Source organism: Symphalangus syndactylus, chromosome 8 (genome assembly GCF_028878055.3).
Source record: "Symphalangus syndactylus isolate Jambi chromosome 8, NHGRI_mSymSyn1-v2.1_pri, whole genome shotgun sequence".
Lineage (NCBI taxonomy): Eukaryota > Metazoa > Chordata > Mammalia > Primates > Hylobatidae > Symphalangus > Symphalangus syndactylus.
The window spans coordinates 43,151,145-43,174,273 of record NC_072430.2 but is presented as its reverse complement, the minus strand read 5'-3'; the positions used below and the strand labels follow the sequence as shown (position 1 = coordinate 43,174,273).

Genomic DNA, 23,129 nt, shown 5'->3' with positions numbered 1-23,129 from the left:
CCAGCCTGGGCAACAGAGCTAGACTCCGTCCCAAAAAAAAAAAAAAATCAGACAAAATAGACTTTAAGACAAAAACTGTTATTACAGACAAAGAATATTTTATAATGAACAAAGTGTCCATCCCTCAGGAGGCTATACCAGTTATAGACATGCATGTACCTAACAACAGAGCCCCAAAATACGTGAAAGCAAAAACTGTCAGAATTGAAAGGAAAAATAAACAAATAATAGTAGGAAACTTCAATACTCTACCTTTTTTTCATTTTATTTTATACATACACGAGAGAGAGAAAACACTACTTTCAACAACAAACAGTACGACTAAATAGAAGATGGGCAAGGAAATAGAAGATTTAGACACTATAAACCAATTAGACCTGGAAGACCTATATAGAACACTCCACCTAACAACAGCAAAATACACACGAATACACATTCTTCTCAAGAGCACACAGATACTGTAGCTGTAGGTGAACTGTTTTTTTGTTTCTTTTTAAAAAAGAGCAGGCCCGGCACAGTGGTTCATGCCTGTAATCCCAAAATTTTGGGAGGCCAAGGCGGGAGGGTTACTTGAGCCCAGGAGCTCGAGACCAGCCTGGGCAACAAAACGAGACCGTGTCTCTACAAAAAAAGAAAGAAAGAAAGAAAGAATTAGCTGGCTGTGGTGGCCACTATAGTCCCAGCTACTCAGGAAGCTGAGGCAGGAGGATTGCTTGGGCCCAGGAGGTTGAGGCTGCAGTAAACCGTGTTCATGCCTCTGCAATCCAGCGTGGGTGAAAGACCAAGATCCAGTCTCAGAAAAAATAAAAATATATATATTTATATTTATATATATAGTTATATAAATATATATATATAGCACATGGAACATTCTCTACAATAGATCATCATTGGGCCATAAGACAAGTCTCAACAAATTTAAAGGGAGTGAAATCACTCAAAGTATGTTCTCCAATCAAAACGGGTTGAAATTAGAAATCAATAACCGAAGAAAATTTGGGAAACTTACAGGAAATGAAGGTTAAAAGTAACTTGCCAAGTTCTCTCAGCTCAGAAAGGCCCCTCCCTCCTCAGCCTATGTTCTCCACACCTTCGGTGTCACAGCCCTAGGCAGCCGCAGAGCTCAGACTTGCAAAGGCCTGGGTAGCCCCTCTCCCAGACACACACTGAACCTGATCCCAAGCTTGATCTCGACATCGAAACAACTAGGGGATGGAGAGGCCTTTGGGATTGCAACAGCTTGTCAGGCAGCCCTGCTTTTTCCTAGGAAAAATGGCCACAGGCAAATATTTCCACTTCCATGGCCAATCTACAAAATATCCAAAAGACAGATCCTTCCCAAAAGAAGGGAGCTAACGAGTACTTCCCTGGGCTGGGTCCTTTACAAATTCGAATCCATGCTTATAAACCTCCTATGGAGGAATCTTATGTCCCCATTCTCCAGAGGGAAGTTGAGGCTCTGCTGTTACAGAGCCAGCTGTCCCCATTCTCCAGAGGGAAGTTGAGGCTCTGCTGTTACAGAGCCAGAAGCAAGATTCAAATCTTTATCTTGTGTCTTCCAAGTCCTTGCTCTTTCCACCACCCTCCCAGAAAAATCTGAAATCTACACCTGTGGGCCTCAGAAGGAATGCTACACTTGAGAACTTCACAAAGCCAGCTCCTTCCCGGAGCTGCTGCTCTTCCCTGGGGGCATTTCCAAGCACAGCATGGTCTATTAACACTCCTCTTAAGAAATAATCCTAGCCCCAGTCAGCCAGAAACAGTTTCCCCTCCAGACTGGGGTATCTGTAAAAGCCCCTGGAAGCCAAGAGAGCCCAAAGGGTGTTGAGGTGTAGGGGACTGCAGAGGTGAGCTGGAGGCTGCAGGCTCTGCACCATCTCACTCCGGAATAAAAGCCTCCATGCCACATGGAGAAAGGTGGCTTGGGCCTCTCTTCAGAGCCAACTGGCAAAGCATGGCCCAGCTGGGAAAGCTGAACAGATTCCAAATATCAAGGGATGTCAATGTTTACCTACTCCAATTCCTCATTCCACAAAGCAGTCCAGAGAAGGAAATAAACTCGCCCGAGGACACACAGCCAGGAGCAAAATCAAGGACTCCAGTAACAATACTTCATGCCTCCATTTAGGCAGGCCCCACCACTTGGCAAGACACTGGGCAAAGCATGGAGCCAAGGTTTATCCCAACATCACACAGACTAGGCTTCATCAATACCTCCAGCATTTCCATTGAAGGTGCTACTATGTGCCAGGCATGGTGCTAAGCACACTACACACAGTATCCTGTGTAATCGTCTCACAGAAAGGTAGATATTATCATTATTATTTTTGTAGAGATGGAGTCTCATTTTGTTGCTCAGGCTGGTCTTAAACTCCCGGCCTCAAGAGATTCTCCCAACTCAACCTCCCAAAGTGCTGAGATTACAGGCGTGAGCCACCACACCAGGCCATCAAGGTAGGTATTATTACTCCTCCTTTCTAAACAAGAAATCTGAGAAGACCTGAGGTCAAATCACTTGCCTAAGGTCACAGCAGTACAAAGGCAAGGCCAGGACTGGCACCTAGGCCTGCCTGTTCTGCAAACTTTCTCCCTCAAGAGTTTCAGACTTGGATGTCACACCAGGCTGCCTGGGATAGACAGCAGCAGCCTCTGGGTTGCTCACGTCTGCTCCCTAGAGAGCAGCTTCAGCTGGCCTGAAAACCACCATAATGTTCTGAGATGTGGCTGGTTGGGTAAAGTGGGTGGAGAGGCCGGGCAGGTGAGTGGCTTTGAAGGTGAAGAGGCTACAGGTGATTACCTCCAGTGGGCCAACCTGTGGAGGGCTTGGCATCTTTGCCTAAGAGGAAGCCACACCCCTTCCACACCCTCCAACTCCACAACTGAGGTTAGCCAACAGCTCTTTAAAAATAAAGCCAGGCCGGATGCAGTGGCTCCCGTTTGTAATCCCAACACTTTGGGAGGTCAAAACAGGTAGACCACCTGAGGTCAGCAGTTTATGAGACCAGCCTGACCAACATGGAGAAACTCTGTCTCTACTAAAAACACAAAATTAACCAGGCATGGTGGCGCACACCTGTAATCCCAGCTACTCAGGAGGCAGAAGCAGGAGAATCACTTGAACCCAGCACATGCCTGTAATCCCAGCTACTCGGGAGGCTAAGGCAGGCAAATCGCTTGAACCCAGGAGGCAGAGGTTGCAGTGAGCCAAGATCGTACCACTGCACTCCAGCCTGGGCGACAAGAGCAAAACTCTGTCTCAAAAAAATAAAGTCTTGGCTCTCCCCTGCTTGTCAGATAACCCGAGTCCCCATGGAGTCCAGGCTCCTGTCCCTTCTCCTGGCACCCTGAGCTCTGGGTCAAATCAGGTCTCTGCTTGGGTTCCCCCACTCAGGACACTGAGCATTAGCCCCCAGCCACAGCCACCCACATCTCCGCATGGTGCTCTCAGAGCGTTGCTTCTCCCAGTAACTTAACTTCCTAAATAAAATCTATTCATCGCACATCCCGAGTAGAGGAGACGGAGGTGCCCACTCACTCCAAAGATCATTTGTCAAAACCTCAATTTCATGGCTCATAGAACCAAGACCTCAAAGGTAAAATGACCTGCCTAAGGACACATGGCTGACTACCTGAGTAGAGCTATAGTGACAGCCTCCCAGGTAGATGTTCTCACACTTAGCACCCCTCAGACCTGGCATTGCCAGGTCCTTGACATTCATCTGGGGGAGGTAAAGCAGGAGGTGTAGCATGTGTGTCAAGCCTACCAAGTCTTCATCAACCCAGGCTCTCCTGACTGGTCAGGGCTGGAAAGGGCCAAGACCCACCTGGTGCGTGGGGATGGATGGGTCGGTGTCTGGCAGTGTGGTGTGAGAGTAAAGAACGGGGGAAATATGGCTCCCTAGTACATGCTAGTGACCAGGAAGCACAAAAATTTGCCACCAGCAGAGGGGGGAGTCTCAGTGTGGCTGCCTGGGGCCTCCTAGAAGGGCTGCAAAGTGGGCACAGAGAGACACTCATTTGACTCCAGAGCCATCACATCAGCCTCACGCCCTTCCTCAGGCCCTGGTCAAGATGCAAGACTTTTGCCAAAGGCTCACACATTCTTTGCATTTCTCCAGTCTCTGAGCAGCTGCTGCAGGGCCTTTTCTCCTATGTTGATTTATTCTTTATTGTTCCTGAAATACACCCAGAGGCCTTTGGCACAGCATGCGGGCACAGCAGAGCATCCAGCCCAAGCCCCAAGTACACACCAACCAGACTCTCTGGGACCTAGGCCAAGCCAGCTGGAATGATGGGCCCCAGGTCAGACCCAGCAGCCAAGAAGGGAGACCAAAGATCCCACCTAGCCCCAGCCTTTGATACCCAGAGCTGTTCTCAGTACCTCAGAGGCTGGGATACCTTTAAGGGGGAGGAGACACTTCGAAGGTCCCCAGGAAGCCCACACTAAGCTGAAACCAAGCCTTTCCCCTCTTCCTGTGCATGTGCCTGGCCGGGCAGTTCCCAGGCCCACAGCTGAGTCCTCCACAGAAGGGCCTCAGGGCTCAAGGCTGGGCTCCTGGCTGCCCTGTGAAGCATCTGGAGAGGGAGGCAGCAGGGAGGTCTTCCCCACCCTTCCCAGCCCAAAATATCTCCCCTATCAGCCAGTCTAATGGTGCCCGAATTCCTACCATCAGCACTTCATACCAAGGATCAAAACATTGTTCCTTGTGCACATGAAAATAGCCGGAGGAAGTGTGGGAGCTGCAGGGTAAAAGTAGTCAGGGGCAATGTGTGCTGGCTTCTCCAATCACTAGCCTCTGTGAGCCTGGGGTTCCCTATTGGTGAATGGGCACAACAGTTTCATCTTAGTTATTGTGGGATTCAATGAGGTAATACATAGATGAAGCGCCGCCTGGCACAGGGTACGCACTCAATAAATGTGATTCCTGTCTCCCTTGCTGGGTAGGGGTGGCTCACACATCGTTATCAGTCTTTAACACCTTGGAGGAAATGAATAGTCCAACTCTTCCAGTTCCACAGCTGGCTGAGAGCAGGGCTGGCCAGGCAGGGGCAGGACATGGAGATTCAAAGTCCTAGCAACAGTGTGGGGCTCTGCAGGCATGCAGAGCTTCTGGCCTACACACCCAGGAGAGAGATGTCTGGCCAGCAAGTCCAGAGGGCACCCAGCACAGGCCTCCTTTAAACTCAGCTTTGCCAGCAGGGCCTGCCTACAGGGATACAGGGGGATGAGGGTGTTTCCCAGATAATACCAGCAGAGCTTCCAGGCCCAAAGGATGAGCTGCCACCCTCCTGGACTCACTCTAAGAAGAGCAATAAAGGGGAAGGTGCAATGGCCAGAGGGAGGCTAAGGAAGGGCTGCAGGAAGTAGAAGCGACTCCAGTGTGGCAGAGACACAAGGCCTGCAGAAAGCAAGCAAGCCTGCCCAGAGGCCACCACAGTAAATGTCCCACAAGTGGAAGTGCCCGCCTGGTTATTTTTGGCAACTCTTCTGCCCAAAGCCAGCAAGGAAGGGCAGCTGCTAGCAACATGGAAGGACTGTTTACACTCAAGTGTGCAAGCACTGCAACAGGGACAGAAAGCACAACTAGCAGCCACCATGCAGACGGGCCTCTGCCCCATTTTTCCCCTTCCAACTGTCCCCCGTTGTGTGCTGCACAGCTGACACAGTGTGGGTACTTCTGCTTTCACTCAGCTCCAGCCTCCCAACCACAGGACTCACTCACGCACATGCAAACAAATAAATAACTATGGAGCCAGCTGAGGACTGAGCCACACCCAGGAGCCAAGACAGTATTCCTTTGGATTGTTCCTGCACTCAAGCTGCCCTCCCAGCTTCCAAACTGGGAGGAGCAGCAACCAGGCGCAGGACACAGGAGCAGTCCCTTTCCACCCTCCCAAAGTGAAAGTGGAGACAGTCTTCAGAACCTCAAGCTTCTCACCACCTCTCGGCTTCCCCATTTGAAAATGAAGGATTTGGACTAGATGTCCCAAATGGTTTCCTAGCTCTGGAATTAGGACTATGACCCGAGACCAGCTGGGGCCTCAGACAGAGGAAGGCCAGGTGGGGAGGAGGATCTGTGCCACAGCCAGGAGCTGCCAGCTCACATGCAGTCTCAGGGTTGCAAGTTATCACTTAAACCTGTTTCTGAGCTATGGGGGCCTTACCTACTAAAGCAATGGCAAGTTCTGGCAACAGTAAGCTGGATAGGGTCCTCTTTCTGCCCAACTACTGGGAAAAGCAGGGGATCAAAATCTCTCACCATTTTCCTTCTTGTCTGGATTCCAATTCCCCAGAGAAGCTGAGCGGCTTTAGAGAGAAGCCCCTTCTGGCCAGCTACAAGCCTACTGTAGCTCACTCTCTCCAACCAAGCTTTAACCGGGATAAACCTTGCCCTGTGCTTTTCCCACTCTCCTTCCTTCCCAGGACTCCTGGAGGAAGAAGCACTGCCTGGAAAAAATGCTCTCACCACGAAAGTTCCCTGCGGCTGGGAGAAAGGCAGAGGGAACAGGGAGCACCTTCCCCGGCTGGCCACAGCACGAGGCTGTGTTCCAGGAAGAGCAAGAGCAAGGGCAGCTGCCAGGGAAGCCTCAGCCCCAAGCCCCGGCTCTTCCCCACCAGTGCTTCCCCACCAGCCGAGAATGACAGCCAGCAACTGCAGCCCTCAGGGAGACCCCCAGCCCCACCCCAGCACAACTCCAGCTCTCCTCTGATAGTGGCAACTTTCTTCTTACATAATTCTTGGTGTTTCCTTCACCGTTGCACATAATTTTAATGGGTAAAAGAGCCAAAGCAGTCTTTAAGGAAAAACTCCCACCCTTGGCTCTACCCAAACCTCCTGCGAGGTCACACTGCGAGGCTTCAGGGGAAGCAAACAGGGGACTTTTTTTCCTCGGCTGAGAAAGCAGCCTTCCTCCTGCCCACCCACGTGAGCAGCTCAGCCTGGGGCCTGGGCGGGTAGGTTCCTGAGAGCACAATCTGATCTCTGGGAAGCTGGGCCCTCAACCCTCGGCTGCAGGGCCACAGTCTCTCTCAAAGGCACACAGACACTGGGTCTGGGCCACATGTCTAGGGTGGAGAGGATCAAGCAGTTGTTCCCAGGGCACAATGAACTTCATTTACACAAGCTTCAGTGGCCTGGTAGATTGCTTTCCTACTATAAACAGGACAACCTTCATTTTCTCTTCCTTGATAGGAGCCAAAGGCAAACACACTGGATCCAGTGGGAACTAGTGAAATGAGAGTTGCCATCTGTTGAACACCTAGTATGTGTCAGTCACTCTGCATGCATAATCCTGTCTAACCTTCACAGCCTATGAAGTACTAGTATCATCCACATTTTACAGGCGAGGAAATTGAGGCCCAAGAAGTTAAGCAATGCCCAAAGCCACACAGCAAGAGGAGATGCTGGGGTATGAACTTAGGTCTGCCCAGGCCTCATTCCCACGCACCCATCAGACTTCCTTCAGTCACTGCCCAACTGACTGTCCACATACCATCCAGGAACGGCGTTCTGAGTGTGGAAGCAGAAGTCGGTGTGGATGAATTTTGCTGGAGGGCTCCAGAATCTGAACCGATGCTCCGACTATTATTGCTCCCAAGTGTGTGACTGCGAGAGCCCATGTCAGTGTGTGTGCGTGTGTGTGTGTGTGCGTGTGTGTGTAAACACGCGCGCGCATGCTGAGGTGGAGGGTGATCTGGATTCCAAATTGCAGTTTCCAACATTAAAGTTATGCTGTAATGCTTCTGATTCATAAAATGAGCTCATAGTCTCACAGTATCCTGAATGTTGCTTCGAATGCAAATGCAGGTCCCTTAGTAAGAACTGGGGATTTCAGCATACTCCACCCTGGCCCGGCCCAGCATGCAATTTTTCAGTCCCAGAGTCAAGAGTTCTCATGTGCAGAAAGAAGCAATTCCTCCAACAGAATGCGGCCACTGGCTCTGCTTCCTGCCACCTGCAGTGAGTCAGGGAAGAATGGAGCCCCAGGCTGCTTCTGTACTGATGCATGCGCGCCTGCACACACACAGGAAGGGTGCCAACCTGGGCTGACCAAAGGAAGTGCCCAGGCTAGCAGATCCCTAGGGAGATGGCTCCACAACTCTTTCACCCTGAGGTCCCCTTAGGGTCAGGATGACTGACACATGCACTCCACAAGGCCAGCTACAGGGCAGTGCCAGGAAACTGGGTACACCAGCCCCAGAATCACCCACGGTGGACTGACATTTTTGAAACCAGTGATGCAATGTGGGGAGGTTCCAGGAGCAGGGACTCACTGGGCCCAACATATGACAAGTAAACATTTTTTTTGATGGAGATCTTTCACTAATTTGTTCAACTAACATGCACTAAGGCCAGCCGAGGTAGTTCAAGACTGTAATCCCAGCACTTTGGGAGGCCAGCCCAAGAGTTCAAGACCAGCCTGGGCAACATGGCAAAACCTCGTACCTACAAAAATACAAAAATTAGCCAGGTGTGGTGATGTGTACCTGTAGTCCCAGCTACTTGGGAGGCTGAGGTGGGAGGATTGCTTGAGCCCAGGAGGCTGAGGTTGCAGTGACCTGAGATCACACGACTGCACTCCAGCCTGGGTGACAGAGAAAGACCCTGTCTCTAACAACCAAAAACAAACAAAAAAACACTAAACACTTACTAGATGCCAAGCATTGTGGGACCTCTTCAAGCAGAGGCTACCAAATACCGAAATGTGCTTTAAGCATTTTACATATACTAACTCACAGAATCCTCACCGCAACTCTATGAAGGAGATACTGTATAGGAACTCTAGCTCAGAGTCTTTGTTTTTGACCACTACACTACAGTATGTACACAAATAACTACATAAGGTGGAAATGAGTGTTCAGAAAATGGCTACAGCCTTCAGAAGTGGCATTTGAAACATGATTAGAAGGATAAGCTGGAAACCCCCAGCCACTTTGTGGCCGTCCCCACCCCAGCATGAGCAAGGTTTTCTTCTGGGAGACCCAACTGCAAGAGAGGGGCTCTCAAGGCTGAAGATTCCTGGACTGGGACCATTCCCCTTCCCCTCTTCTGTTGGAGGTCCTGGCACCCCTGGGCAGCCTTTCTCTGGGGACTCTAGCCACAGGAGGCCCTCAGCTGAATCCACAACTGCATGTTGTCTTTTCTTGTGTTCCACTTATTGAAAGCAGCAGCCCACAGGGTCAAACACTGGGGCTATTTTAAAATCCCACATGTAAAAATTAAATTCTCATCCCCATGGGCACTCCAGGGTGCTCTCTCCTGGGGTGAGGTGAGGAGCTGACAGAGCCACAGGAGTGGGGGTTCTGCTGGCACTTGGAGAGGCCACACTGGCAGTGGGTAGGCTGTTCCAGAACAAGCTGGCAAGCTGTATGACCTGGGGGCATCCTCCAGGTTCTTCACCCCTTTGTCCCCCAGGGAGCTACACAGACCAGAGTAACCAGCCAGAGGCCAATCCAATTAGAGTGGAGACTGGACCAGGGCCATGCAACGAGATGGTTTATCACAGTAATTGAATGTTTATGCTCCTATTATTCACTGTCCAGAGCCGTTGGAAAAGGAAGACCCACGAATTCTCAACCGGGGAAGGCTTCTCCTTTTCCCTGGGTTCTGAAGCCACTTAACACCCGAGGAAAGGGTGCATTTCTCTGATCCAAAAAGGGCGTGTGCCACACCTTTGGCGGGAGACTCTGGAGCAAGACAGGTGGTTTCTCCCCTTAGCTGAGGCCTCCTAGGGAGGACTGGCTTCTTGGTCCACCTTCACCAGGCCTTCAGTCTCAACCCTGAAGCTACAGGAACAAGAAGATCCCAGATCACCTTGCCAGGCTCCCCGTGCCGGGGCAAGCCAGACATACCCTCCCCCAGCTGCAGCTGCCAACAGGGATCCCCTGCATACGTGTGCCACCGGGGCCTCCGTGGCCAGCCTCTCTTCCCCCATCCCACCGCCCCCCGTGCGAGGCTCCACAGGCTGGCACACAGGTCCCACGTGGGATGGTGGAAACAGGAAGCAGCCACCGTAGTTGTGACCAACAAAGTTTTAAATGGGGCATATAACTTCCCCTTTCATCTTCTCACCAGCTCTCGCTGGAGGCTGGGCTGGGCTGGGACGGACACCCGGCCTCCACTTTGGGTGGCAGCTACCTCCTCCATGTCGGCCCGCCTTGGGGCTGAAGCCTGAAGGCCCCAGGGCACACGAGGTTCCCCTTTCCTCCCCTGGACCTTTACCCAGAGGCCTTGGGGGCAACCTGACACACACGCTCCTGCATGTGCGACTTGGGAGGCGACGTGACCAGCTCCACCAAGCCGGCCATAGGCAGGGCCCGGCCGAATCCCGGGTTTCGGCGCTGCCGCCAGGCACCAGGGAACACAGCTCCCCGAGAGGCACCGCGCGGGCTGGGCGGGCTGCGGCGGCGCGGGCGTGCGGGGGCGCGCGGGAGGATGACAGGTCTGAGGTGCGCCCGCCCGCGCGAAGCGCTCCAGCCTAGGCCTCTGCTGACTGCATTTGCCCCAGTTCCCCGCCGCCCCTGCGCCTCTGTCCCCCAAACTCCCGGCGTGGACGCCGCGTCCAGGCCCACTTTCCCGTGCACGCTGGCAGGGGAAGGGGCTCCCGCGCCAAATTCCCTCAGCTGGCGAGCCCCTCGCCGCGCCTTCCGGGCCTGGGCTCCGTCACGTCAGCCGGTCCCCGCGGACACCACGTTTCTCTCCAGCGGAGGAGGAGCAGCCGGATTCCCGAGCCGCCGCGGGCCGCCGGGTGGGGAGGGCTTTCCTGGCGGGGCCGCGCCCGGGTGGGCGGGGGCCGCGCGCAAGCTGCGTAGCTGCACAAACACCGCGGGGCTGCGCTGCACACGCAGCTGCGGGCCGAGGGCGCGGGCCGCGGGGGAGGGGGCGGCGGGCTGCAGGCGGCCCCCGCACGGCCACACGCGCCCGCTCCACCGCCGCCCGAGCCGCAGAAGTTCGAGCGCAGCGGCACCCTCTCCGGGCCGCGCCTGCAGAGCTGCAACCCGCCATGCGAGCAGCCACAGCTCGCGCGCCGCCTGGGGTCCCCTCGCCGGCCCCGCCGCGTGCAGGCCTCGGCCGCCGGCCGGGCAGCCCCACTTACCCAGCTCCTGCCCGGGCTCCGGGCTCCGGCCTTGGCTGTCCCCCTTCCGCCGCGGGCCGCCGCCTTCGGTCGCCTCCGGGACTCCAGCCGCCTGCACGCACTCCCGATTTTAAAAACAAACAGGCGCCGTCGCCTTCCCGCGGCGCTCGCGGGGCTTCCGCCAGCCCGCGCCTCCCGAGGCTGGGAAGTTTGCTGGCAGGGCCCGGGCGGGACGCGCGGGCTGTCACCCCCCGTTTGCGATGCAGGAGCCTCGGCGAGCCCCGCACCCGTGCTGTCCGCCTCGCGAGCGCTCTGCCTCCCTCCGTGTCACCCCCAGTCCTGCGATGCAGTGTCAGGATTGCACGGCTCTGACTCATCGGTTGAGCTCACAGCTTGAAAAAAAAAAAGGGGGAGAGAGAGAGAGGGCGAGAGGCAACAGCGAAGGAGGAGGACTCTCTGGCGTGCTACAAAGGATTGCACAACTCGAGGCTGGGAGCGCGGAGCGCCCAGCGGCCGGCCGGCGCGCGCGGCACCGCGGCGAGCAGGAACCAGCTCTACCACTTCATCAGCACAACTGTCTCGGGGCGGCCTCAGCCAGCAGGCCCGGCGCCGCCCACTTCCTGCGACCAAATAAGGCCGGGGAAGGCGTCTTTAAACCTCAGGCGGCGGCCGGGGCTGGGGATTTCCAGCAGACCTCACCTCCACTCACGAGTCGGTCGCCGTCCCCATCCCCCGCCCAGGCTGGCGCCCCCGATGGTTTTGCTGGCGGGCCACGCTGCTAGTTCCTTTCACACCAAGGTCAGGAGGAGACGGTGACGAAATGTTTGGAAACCCATCGAGCCTGCCAGGAAAGTGTGTGTGCGATGCTGGGGAAGGCACAAGTCGCTTTCTTCCACAAAGAAACTCTCTCTGGTTTTGGATACGGTAAATCATGCACAATCCTCTCCATGGCACTTTATTAACAGGCTCTCCGAGTTTCACTTTCTGGCTCAATAGCGTCCTGGTGCGTGTAAAGGTTATTGAGAAACTGGCCTCAGTCCCTAGAAAGGACCCACCATCTCCATCACTTAGGTGAGGAAAATCTCCTGGATTTAATTCTAGCAACTCAGGCCAGAGTGGAGCGGCTTTTCACTCCATACTCATATTTTCCCCTGCCTTCCCTAAATATCCCCCGATCAATTCTCAGGTCCAAGCCTTGATGCCTCCTTGCCTGACTGGTGGGAAGATGGAAAACATTTTTGCAGCTCAAGAGGTTGGTTCTGGCCCCCACATTCAATGGGGCTCTAGGGCCAGGGGAAAGTTCAGGGGAGTGTGTCCTATTCTTCCAAGTTTTTTGGTGGTGGTGCGGTGGTGGTGCTGGTGGTGGTGGTGGTGGCGGTGGCTGTTTTTCAAGGAGATGGGTCAGAAGGAGATTTTCCTTTGAAAGAAAAACCACCGAAAAAAAACCGTGTATCCTGGCAGCCACTTTTCAAAACCCTGTGGCCAGACCTGAGAACCAGGTGCATCCCTCACTTTCTCAGGGAGAAGAGGAGGGAGGGGCAGCAGAATATGATTCTCACACACTCACTGGGCCTACAGGGCGAGGGTGGGGTGTGGAGGACACAGGCAAAACTTGGATCTTCTGCCCAGAAATCCTGCCAAACCTGCACTTGCTTCTAAGGGGGCATGGCTTTCCTGTCCTCTTCCACCTCACGTACACCTGGAAGTCACACCTCCCCAAGAGGAGAAGGGCTTATTTGCACCATGTTATGATAGATATGTCAAAATAAGGAACACTTAATCTTTTTTTTTTTTCTTTTTTTTTCTTTTTTTTTTTTTGAGACGGAGTCTCGCTCTGTCGCCCAGGCTGGAGTGCAGTGGCGCAATCTCGGCTCACTGCAAGCTCCGCCTCCCGGGTTCACGCCATTCTCCTGCCTCAGCCTCTCTGAGTAGCTGGGACTACAGGCGCCCGCCACCACGCCCGGCTAATTTTTTGTATTTTTAGTAGAGACGGGGTTTCACCGTGGTCTCGATCTCCTGACCTCGTGATCCGCCCGCCTCGGCCTCCCAAAGTGCTGGGATTACAAGCGTGAGCCACCGCGCCCGGCCCACTTAATCTTATCTACAAAATATAATTATGCCACAAGACTGGACCAGAGGACCTCTTGAAATCCCTTCCAGTTCAAGATCCATGATTCTGTGATTACAGTAAGTGAATAGAGGAGCTAGGGAAACCACCTTCTACAAAAAAAAGCCCGGGCTCCCCGATTTAGCATCCGTGATGACAGTATTGTTCCTGGCAGCTCTCAGAGCACTTCTCCATACAGTCTCCTGAAGAGCCCTGCATGTGAGTTTTATCCCTCTCAATCTGTGGATGAGAATACTGAGGTTCAGAGAGGTTAAGTGAATTGCACCAGGTCACAGGGCAAGCCAATCATCTGTGACCTCACTGCTCCTCCCCCAGAGGTAGGCAGTGAGCAATTGAGGAACTGCAGTGCTCAGGCATGCAGACCCCCAAGCAGAGGCCAGACTCTCAGGGCTCCTGGCAAAGGATCAGGGTAGAGCCTTTTTACTTTTTTCATTTGCCTGATTTCTTCCCTCCCACTGACAACACATCCAAGTGAGGGAAGCAAAAGCAAAGCCATTTGGTCTCCAGTGCCCACTGCGGCCATCCTGACCTCCCCTGAGAGCCCAGCCCCTGCAGTTGGCCTTAGGCCAGCCCAGAGTGAGCCCCTAAGAGCTTGTGCAGACCAGCCCAGGGATGTTCCCAACCAACCAGAAAACCTGGCTGGGAAGCACATTCCTAGAAGAGCCTGCCACCATGGAGCCAGGGCCCAGCCTTCAGGGAACAGGTGAAAGCCACTCCAAAGGAGTGGCCCAGGAAGCAGCACACATAGTAGAGGCAGGTGGCAGGGGAAACAGAGAAGTCAGTGGCCCTGAAGGAGCCTTGCTCACCTTGGAGCGGCACCGCCCTTCACTACAGCTAAACTTCCAAATTCAGGCCACCTAAGAAAGGAGAGAGAAGAAAAGGGGCACACGTGTGCAGGGGAGGAGGGCTCAAGACTATACCAAATAGCCCCCGCTTGGCAGGAGAAGTCTACCTCGAAAAGACGGGCAGATGAGGCTATGTAAAGAAAGCTGCAGCGCTTCTGGGAAAGCCCTGGAGGTCAATTTTGCTGCAGATATGACGGTGCAGAATCACTGACGTGTGAAGTGAAAGTTTTGGTTTTAGAAGCTCCAGCCCCTGCTACAAGTCTCTGGGGCAACCAAGAAGGTTGACCTTTCAGGGAGATGGGGAGGTGTTCCAGAGACCTTATCCACAGAGTGGGATTTTCTCCACCCTCGACCCTCTTTACAAACTGCAGGAAAAAGGAGTACAGAGCTCCAGTTACCAGGGAGTGTGACAAGAGAGAAACACTCCAGGAAATAAAGCACCCTAGACAGAATCCTAAACTCTGATTTCCAACGAAGGTAGAATATGGCAAATTTGAGAGGCTTCCTAGGATCATATCAGCTCTCTGGACTCCACTCAGAGCGGTCTGTCACTGCCCTGTGTTTCATCAGCAGTATCTAAACTATTAAAATCTTCCAAGGGTGAGGCCAGGCACAGTGGTTCACACCTGTAATCCCAGAACTTTAGGAGGCTGAGGCAGGAGGATTGCTTGAGCACAGGAGTTTAGAGACCAGCCTAAGCAACGTGGCAAAACCCAGTCTCTACAAAAAAATACAAAAATTAGCTAGGTGTGGTGGCACACGCCTGTGGTCCCAGCTACTCAAGAGGCTGAGGTAGGAGGATTGCTTGAGCCCATGAGGTCAAGGCTGCAGTGAGTTGTGTTCACGCCACTGCACTCCATCCTGGGTGACAGGGCGAGACTTTGTCTCAAGAAAAAAGAAAATCTTCCAAGGGTGAATTTTATGGTGTGTGAAGCATATCTCAATAAAGCTGTTACGAAGTTGGGGGAAAGCTTCCAAGGAAGCCAGGTTCTCACCTCCCAGCCACCTTCCTCCAATAAGTCTGCAGCCATCATAGCTATTTAAAAGCAAAGTGTCTTTTTCCCCAGGCTCTGTACCTGCATTGCTGTCCTTTTCCCATTGTTCCTCCTCCAATGAGGCCAGCACACATGGTGTGTTTAAGTAAACAACCAACCTTTACCAGAGCCTGGGGAACTAGGAGTGCAAATATTGTTGAGGGCATCCCAAGTCCACGATGCCAGCCAGGTCCCTATGTCCCTTGTGTTCTTGTGTCCCTATTGCCGTTTCCCTCTAGAGAACTAAAGTACAACCTCCAGGACCTCATTACCTATAATTACAACAGAAAAAAAAGAAGGGCGTAGAAAACACAGGGAACTTAGGAAAACTGTCACTGACCTTCCCTGAGCCTCACTTTTTAGGCCCATAACAGATGTACTGTTTAAGTGTTCATTGCATGAACAATGAAAGGATGCCCACCTTCCAGGGGCTTGAGAGGATCAAAAGGACAAAAAACTGCTTTATAACTCAATCATGCTATGTACATATAAGAGGCTATAATTATTATTTTTACTGTTTTACCCTGTATCTCCTCCCCAACCTAGCTTATCCCTTCTTAAGAACCTAGTTCCAGCCCCAGTGTCGTGGCTCACGCCTGTAATCCTATCAGTTTGGGAGGCCAAAGCGGGCGGATCATCTGAGTCCAGGAGTTCGAGACCAGCCTGGCTAACATGGTAAGACCCTGTCTCCACCAAAAATACAAAAATTAGCCAGGTGTGGTGGCACATGTCTGTAGTCCCAGCTACTCGGGAGGCTGAGGCATGAGAATTGCTTGAACCCAGGTGGTGGAAGTTGCAGTGAGCCCAGATTGCCCCACTGTACTCTAGCCTGGGCGACAGAGGGAGACCCTGTCTCAAAAAAAAAAACAAACAAAACAACAACAACAAAAAACACCTAGTTCTTTTCCCTGAAAAGACCCCGTGGGCCTCAGGTAACCCTCTCATGGGCTCTGCCTAGAGAGACTTTTTCCAGCATTGACTCAATGTCTCATCTGGGGTGTCCTCCAACGCTTCTCTCCCAGCCTGTTCCTTGTGTCCTTTACACCACACTTTTCCACAGAGCCGTCCTCCCAGCCTGAGTAGGAACACCCTTCCAACAGCTGTGTCTTCTCAGCCCTTTTTGCCAGGTCTTTTCTGAGCAAACCAGGAGCTCACAACCACCCCAGTCATGAAGTTAAGCCACTCTGTGCTGAGACGTCTCTGCACTGTCTTCTCTTTTATCCTTGGAAAAAACCCCAGAGGACCCTCCTCCTCTGCTCACATTGACTTCACCTGTTCTGGGGCAGGGCCATGCTTGCCACACCAGCCCACAGCTGTCTGTGTCCCTGGCCCTCCCACCTGCCCCCTCCCCATCCTCCCTGCCCTGCAGGCCTGGGCCAGGTTCTGAGTGCCTTTATCAGGCCTGAGAGGGAGCCTCTGTACATGTCCCCGTTGCTGCTGTCACTCTGGGAGAGACGGTCTGGCTGGGTGTAGGGAGAAGGACAAAACAGGTGTGGCTGCCAGGGAGGGCAGGCCAGCAGAGCCACAGGACAGAAACGCCCTTTCTTCACAGACCGAGAGCTGCCAACTTCTCAAAGGCCTCCCTTCAGCACAGTTCCATGCCCTCTGCAGAACTAGTCCCAGACAGACTTCCTCACTGGCTCTTCACTGGAGCTTGGCTTCCCTGTGTTGTGGCAATGGGCCAGGAGGAACAGGAACTCCAGAGACCCAATGTGTCCAACAGGGCATGCTTTAAAGCACTGATTTTAAATGAAAACAAATACTGATACATCATGGACTAGAATCCAACATTCATGCTCATGGGGGTGTACAGGTTAAGAGTACAGGCTGAGACCTGAGTCCAAATCTTGGCTCACAATAGCTTGATGACCTTGAGCGAGTTACTCAACCACTCATCTGCAAAATCGAAATGATAGTAAGAGCTTACTTAAACAGTGTCTGGCACACAGTAAGTCTTTTATAAGTGTTGGCTATCATTTTTTCTCATCTATTTCCTTGCTTCTAGTTTTGCATACTTTACCATCCACATTGCCATCAGAGTGATCACACCTCTCTTCAGTAGCTCCCATCATCTACTGCATAAAACTGAGACTGTTAGCTAGACTGTTAGGCACCTTTCCCACACGATCTGGCTCTGCCCCATTTCCCAGCCTCAGCCCACATGGCTAAACAACCTGAAGTTCTCCAAGATTCCTGCATTCTCACCCTCATATCTTCACACATGCTCCTTCTCTCGCCACCTTGATCCCCACATTATCCCACACCTAGATCTCCCACCAGACTTGACCTTAATGGCAGCTCTTCCAGGAAGCCTTCATTGACTTCTCCAAGCAGAGGAAGGACACTGGAGTGTATACTGTTGGAGCCCTCCCAGATCTACTTTGTAAAGTTGGTGCAATGTCCCCCAGGTGCTCTGAGTGTTGGCTTTCAAGGACTCACAGCTACCCCCTTCTCAAAAGGGGCCTTTGGTGGGACCAATTCAATAGTGGTACAATTCATGCTCCAGCAGCAACACACACCTCCTTACTTGGCTTCTTCCCCGGCTCTGCTTCCCTTCCTCCAGAGACCATTTCTTAAATAAATCCCATGCACCCAAACTTCTGTCTTTGCTCCTAAGGACCAGACAGCCATTCTGTTCCCTAAACTCCCATGGCATCCTCTGTTCATCTTTACTCCATCACCTACACATTGTTCTACACCTGCTTATTGCAGCATATCTGGAATCAGAGTGCCATCTACTAGGATGGGAGCTCCTGAAGGGCACAGCCTAGATCTTCCTCACCTTGGTATCCCTGGTATCTACACAGTGCCTGCACATGGTGGGTGCTCAGTGAATGCCTGTTGATAAATGCATGAATAAAACAGTACATGTGAATATTTAAAGTAAGCAATACAATGTAACAGATTGTTACTTTTATTACTGTTCTATTTCATTGATTCTAAGATACACATTTCCTCCATTTTAACATCTCTGAAATCAGGATGCATCTTACAATTGATAACCTGTATAGTTTAATTAGCAGCACTTCCTCTTCCTTTTCTTTTCTTTTTTTTTTTTTTTTTGAGATGGAGTCTAGCTCTGTTGCCCAGGCTGGAGTACAGTGGTGCAATCTCGGCTCACTGCAAGCTCTGCCTCCCAGGTTCACGCCATTCTCCTGCCTCAGCCTCCCCAGTAGCTGGGACTACAGGTGGCTGCCACCACGCCCTGCTAATTTTTTTGTATTTTCAGTACAGACGGGGTTTCACCGTGTTAGCCAGGATGGTCTCGATCTCCTAACCTCATGATCTGCCCGTTTCGGCCTCCCAAAGTGCTGGGTTTACAGGCGTGTGCCACTGCGCCTGGGCTTTTTTTTTTTTTTTTTTTTTTTTTGAGATGGAGTCTCACTCTGTCGCCCAGGCTGGAGTGCAGTGTCGTGCTCTCGGCTCACTGCAGCCTCCACCTCCTGGGTTCAAGTGATTCTCCTGCCTCAGCCTCCCAAGTAGCTGGGATTACAGGCCTCACCACCACACCCAGCTAATTTTTGTATTTTTAGTAGAGATGGGGTTTCGTCATGTTGGCTAGGCTGGTCTCAAACTCCTGACCTCAAGTGATCCACTGGCCTCAGCCTCCCAAAGTGCAGGGATTACAGACGTGAGCCACCACTCCCGGCCTCTTTCTTAGCTGTATATAAAATAAGACTACATCTTCTAATCAATGGCTTCTTAGGTTCAGTGGTGTATGGTATTATTATTATCAATAACTATTGAGGCTCAGTCTCCTAAATTCTGGGGCCTGCAGTGCAAAGCCCACAGAGCTATGATGCCCATTATCTGAGCTCAGTAGCTGTTGGGCAAACAAGCTGTCATAAGGGCTGGGCATGGTGGCTCATGCCTGTAATCCCAGCGCTTTGGGACGCTGAGGCAGGAGGATTGTGCTTGATGCCAGGAGTTTGAGACCAGCCTCGGCAACACCGCAAGACCTGTCTCGAAAAAGAATAAAAAAAATTAGCCAGGTGTGGTGGTATGCACTTGTAGTCCCAGCTACTTGGGAGGCTGAGGTGGGAGGATTGCTTGAGCCCAGGAGTTTGAGGCTGCAGTGAGCTATGACTGCACCACTGCACTCCAGCCTGAGCAACAGAAGGAAACTCTGTCTCAAGGGGGAAAAAAAAAAGGCTCTCATAAAATAACCTACAATTTCCCAGAGTTAGGAAGGACCCCTGTGTCCAGACACCTCTGGAAACTCCCATGAAAGTAGGCCCATGTAATGTGGAACAAGCTCTGCACTGGGAGTCACGAGAGAAAAGTTCTAAGCCTAGTTCTTCCTCTAATTTTCTGGATGACCTACACAGGATTTTTCTCACCTCTGTGGAGCAGCTACTAAATGCTTGACATTGGCCAGGCACAGTTGCTCACGCCTATAATCCCAGCACTCTGGGAGGCCAAGGTGGGTGGATTGCTTGAGCTCAGGAATTCAAGACCAGCCTGGGCCACATGGTGAAACCCCCATCTCCACAAAAAATACAAAAATTAGCCGGGCATGGTGGTGTGTGCCTGTAGTCCCAGCTACCTGGGGGGCTGAGGTGGAAGAATCGCTTGAGCCCGGGAGGCAGAGGTTGCAGTGAGTCGAGATCACACCGCTGCACTCAGCACTCTAGCCTGGGTGACAGAGAGAGACCCTGTCTCAAAAAATTAAAAAATAAAAAATACATGCTTGAGATGATATGAGCCTACTGAGTCCACCCCAGCACCCTGGAAGGAAGCCATTTTCCCTATTTTATAGATAAGGAAACTGAGGTTCAAGAAGGTTAAACAGCTCTGCCAAGGTCATACAGATGGCATTCGACCTCTGGACCCTCTGAAGCTTTCTCTCTGCTACATGAGGATACCTCTCGGGGCCCGTGTTTCCCAGTAAGAAGTTTAATAAAATGAGGGATTACAGACTGGAGCCTCATGGGCCATTCTCCCTCACAGATGTGTTTTATTTGACTCACATATTATGTTTTATTTTAACTGAATTTATTGCCAACTTTTTTTTTTTTTTTTTTTTTTGAGACACAGTCTTACTCTGTTGCTCACTACAACTTCCACCTCCCGGGTTCAAGCAATTCTCCCGCCTCAGCCTCCTGAGTAGCTGGGACTACAGGTGTGCACCACCACGCCTGGCTAATTTTTTATATTTTTAGTAGAGATGGGGTTTCACCATGTTGGCCAGGCTGGTCTGGAACTCCTGACCTCAGGTGATCTGCCAGTGTCAGCTCCCAAAGTTTTAGAATTATAGGTGTGAGCCACTGCACCCAGCCTATTGCCAATATTTTTTTTAATCAGAAAACAAACTAAAAATCAGAACTTCTGGCTTGTTGTGGAAAAAAAATTGGAAACCTCCTTCTTGGAGGTGGAGCTGAGTAGCACTGCCAGGGAAGGTTGCTTAGGTGGGATAGACTTCCCAATTTTCCAAAGATCCCACCCCTTCCTAGGCCATGAATCACTGTCATTTATCATCACACTCTGCCGCCTCTGTCATTTCATCCGTTCTGTTCCCTCCTGGCCTCTGAGTGCGTAACCCCTGGGCCAGATGCATTCCAGTGCCCCCTCCAGCTCTAACAGCCTGTGGCTCCTCCCAGGGTCTCCCTTGCATCTACCTCCTGCCCTGTGGCCTCCGTCACAAGGGCTTCCAGGGTCTGTCCCTGTCACTCCCTCCCCAGAGTCACCGAGGTGGTGAGCTGGGCAGATATGGAGATGAGTGAGACAAGGTGAGGGGTGGGGCCAGTGAGGAAGAGAGGACTTGCTGTTTCCCAACAGGAAAGTGGTTCAAGGAGATAAATGAGGCGAGAGGCTCTGCAGTCACAGGACATGAGCAGGGTTTGACACATGAGGAGACACATCAGTAAATCATCGAGAGGAAAAACCTACATCAGCAGCAATTTAGGATATGCAAATTGGAATATCATTAAGGCCCCATTATGGCCCACCCCAACATGAAAATAAGTAAATAAATAAAACAGGAAAGCTGCTGTTGGCAGGGCAGTTGCATATACGTTGCTGTGCTACCATAAACAGTTTAAATCTTTCTAGACTGTGATGTGGCATTGTGTTGCAAGAGGGTTTTTGTTTTTTTTTTTTGAGACGGAGTCTCGCTCTATTGCCTAGGCTGCAGTGCAGTGGTGTGATCTTGGCTCACTGCAACCTCTGCCTCCTGAGTTCAAGCAATTCTTCTGCCTCAGCTTCCCGAGTAACTGGGACTATAGGCATGTACCACCAAGCCTGGCTAATTTTTGTATTTTTAGTAGAGACGGGGTTTCATCATATTGGCCAGGCTGGTCTCAAACTCCTGACCTGGTGATCTGCCCGCCTCGGCCTCCCAAAGTGCTGGGATTACAGGTGTGAGCCACCGTGCCTGGATGGGTTGTTTTTTTTTTTTTTTTTTTTTTTTTTTGGTGGGTATATCACAGGTGTATATATTTAGTGTTGCAAGAGTTTAAAACGCTGACCAGGTAATTACGGTTGGTGGACTATATCCCACAAAAATAATCTAAAATGTCACCACAAGGAAGTTTTTACAAAAGATGCTCCACAGCACCTGTATATAGAGCCCATTCAGATTATGGTACGGTAAGGAAGAGTAACAGAATGAAATATGAAAGGATGGACAGAGGGAAACTATCTGATGAAACCATTTGGTGAAGTCATGTTAAGTGACAAAATCAGCACCAAAAAATATGTCAGGTGAACTTATAAGCTGTGTTAAAACTTCACAGGAACATTAGAAGCAATCAGAAGAGAATTCTAAATAGGTGTCATGTTTATTCTGTTAAGTTGATCGAGATGATTTATATAACAAGGATGATGGTGATGATGACGACGATGATGATGATGACGATGATGAGGATGGTGATGATGACGATGATGATGTAAGGGCCACTGAACAGGATTTCCTCATCATAAACATACCAGAGGGCAGGTAGGCCCAAGCCCCTGGCTTGATGAGGAAAGAAGAAGGAATGTAAACTGGGAGAGGAGGGATTGCGACTGGGTGGGGACGGTGCGGGGGAGTGCCTCCAGAGCATCCCTTATCTGGAGAGCTTTGAAACACCTCTCACCAAAGAAAGAAAATTACACAAATAAACCCACACCAATTAACCTCCAGCGTCCTGGGTGCTAACTCTGACTGCTGCATTTGGGCTCTCAATTTCACTAATACCTTATTTCAGCAACTTCTGAGGTGACACCAGGGCTCTTTGTGGGCTAGCCTAGGTACCCAACCACCATTTATAGCATTGTTTCTATGGAAATGTGTTTCAAGCTTCAAAAAACCGAGCTGCTGACAACCCTGGGGCACACACGTGGTCTCTAAATTAGGGAACTGAGAGGAACAGTTATTGCTGGGGCCTGGGCTCGAGAAGGCAATTTGTTCCTTAGACACTATGGCACTTAATATTCACATGACCAGCAATGATCAGAACCAGGCTCAATGCCACTGTAGGGCATGAAGATGAGGCCAGGGCATCTAGGAATAAACACGATATTCTATAAAAGCACAGAGACAGTCCCAACCCCCACCTCCAAACACACACACACAGCCATCATTTGTCATAGAACACATGAAGCTGGCCTGAGTACCACTAATGAGCATCCAGGCGTGCCCTGAGCCCACACTCTCCATTTTCTTTCTGTCCCTGGCACGCCTCCAGCCACAAGGTCCTACTTCAGTCTGATCACAGAACAACAAACTCTAGTCTTTGACAGTTCTGGAATTTGGTTTTAGCAAATATACACTGCAGATAACCAGGGCCCCAGCTGGGTCTGGACATCCCTCCACACGCATTCTGTCAGGTGGAGCTTTAGCAGGCTCCAACCTGCAAACTCAAGGTACGCCAGGGGCTCTCCAGCTGCCACCCACTTGGGGACTCTGCACAATACCAAGGAGTCTCCCTGTCCTGCCCTGGTCACATTCCTGGGCTGGTCACAGTGAGGGGATGATCATGGGCCCTCCAAATAGGCACTCCCCATGTTAAGAAAATAAGGCTCCCCACTCAGAAGAAAAGGCTACTACGCACAAGGGGAGTGGTG

The 23,129-nt window shown here is 51.6% G+C and overlaps 2 protein-coding genes across 6 annotated transcripts in view; both read right to left on the bottom strand.

Annotated features, from left to right (window-relative positions):
* Positions 1–23,129, bottom strand: part of HEATR4 (HEAT repeat containing 4) — a 357,461-nt gene that overhangs the window by 276,837 nt on the left and 57,495 nt on the right. The gene's annotated exons all lie outside the window — the stretch shown is intronic.
* Positions 1–23,129, bottom strand: part of MIDEAS (mitotic deacetylase associated SANT domain protein) — a 64,956-nt gene that overhangs the window by 26,440 nt on the left and 15,387 nt on the right. The window contains exons 1-2 of one of the 5 annotated variants that reach the window (XM_063644177.1): positions 11,098–11,704; positions 9,674–9,787 (exon numbers count right to left, since the gene is read on the bottom strand). The exons of 2 other annotated variants lie outside the window; for them this stretch is intronic. The gene's annotated coding sequence lies outside the window, so the exon portion shown is untranslated. Of the gene's footprint in view, positions 1–9,673; positions 9,788–11,097; positions 11,705–23,129 lie in introns of those variants that run through there. 2 more of the 5 variants (XM_055288814.2, XM_063644179.1) reach the window with 2 other exon arrangements.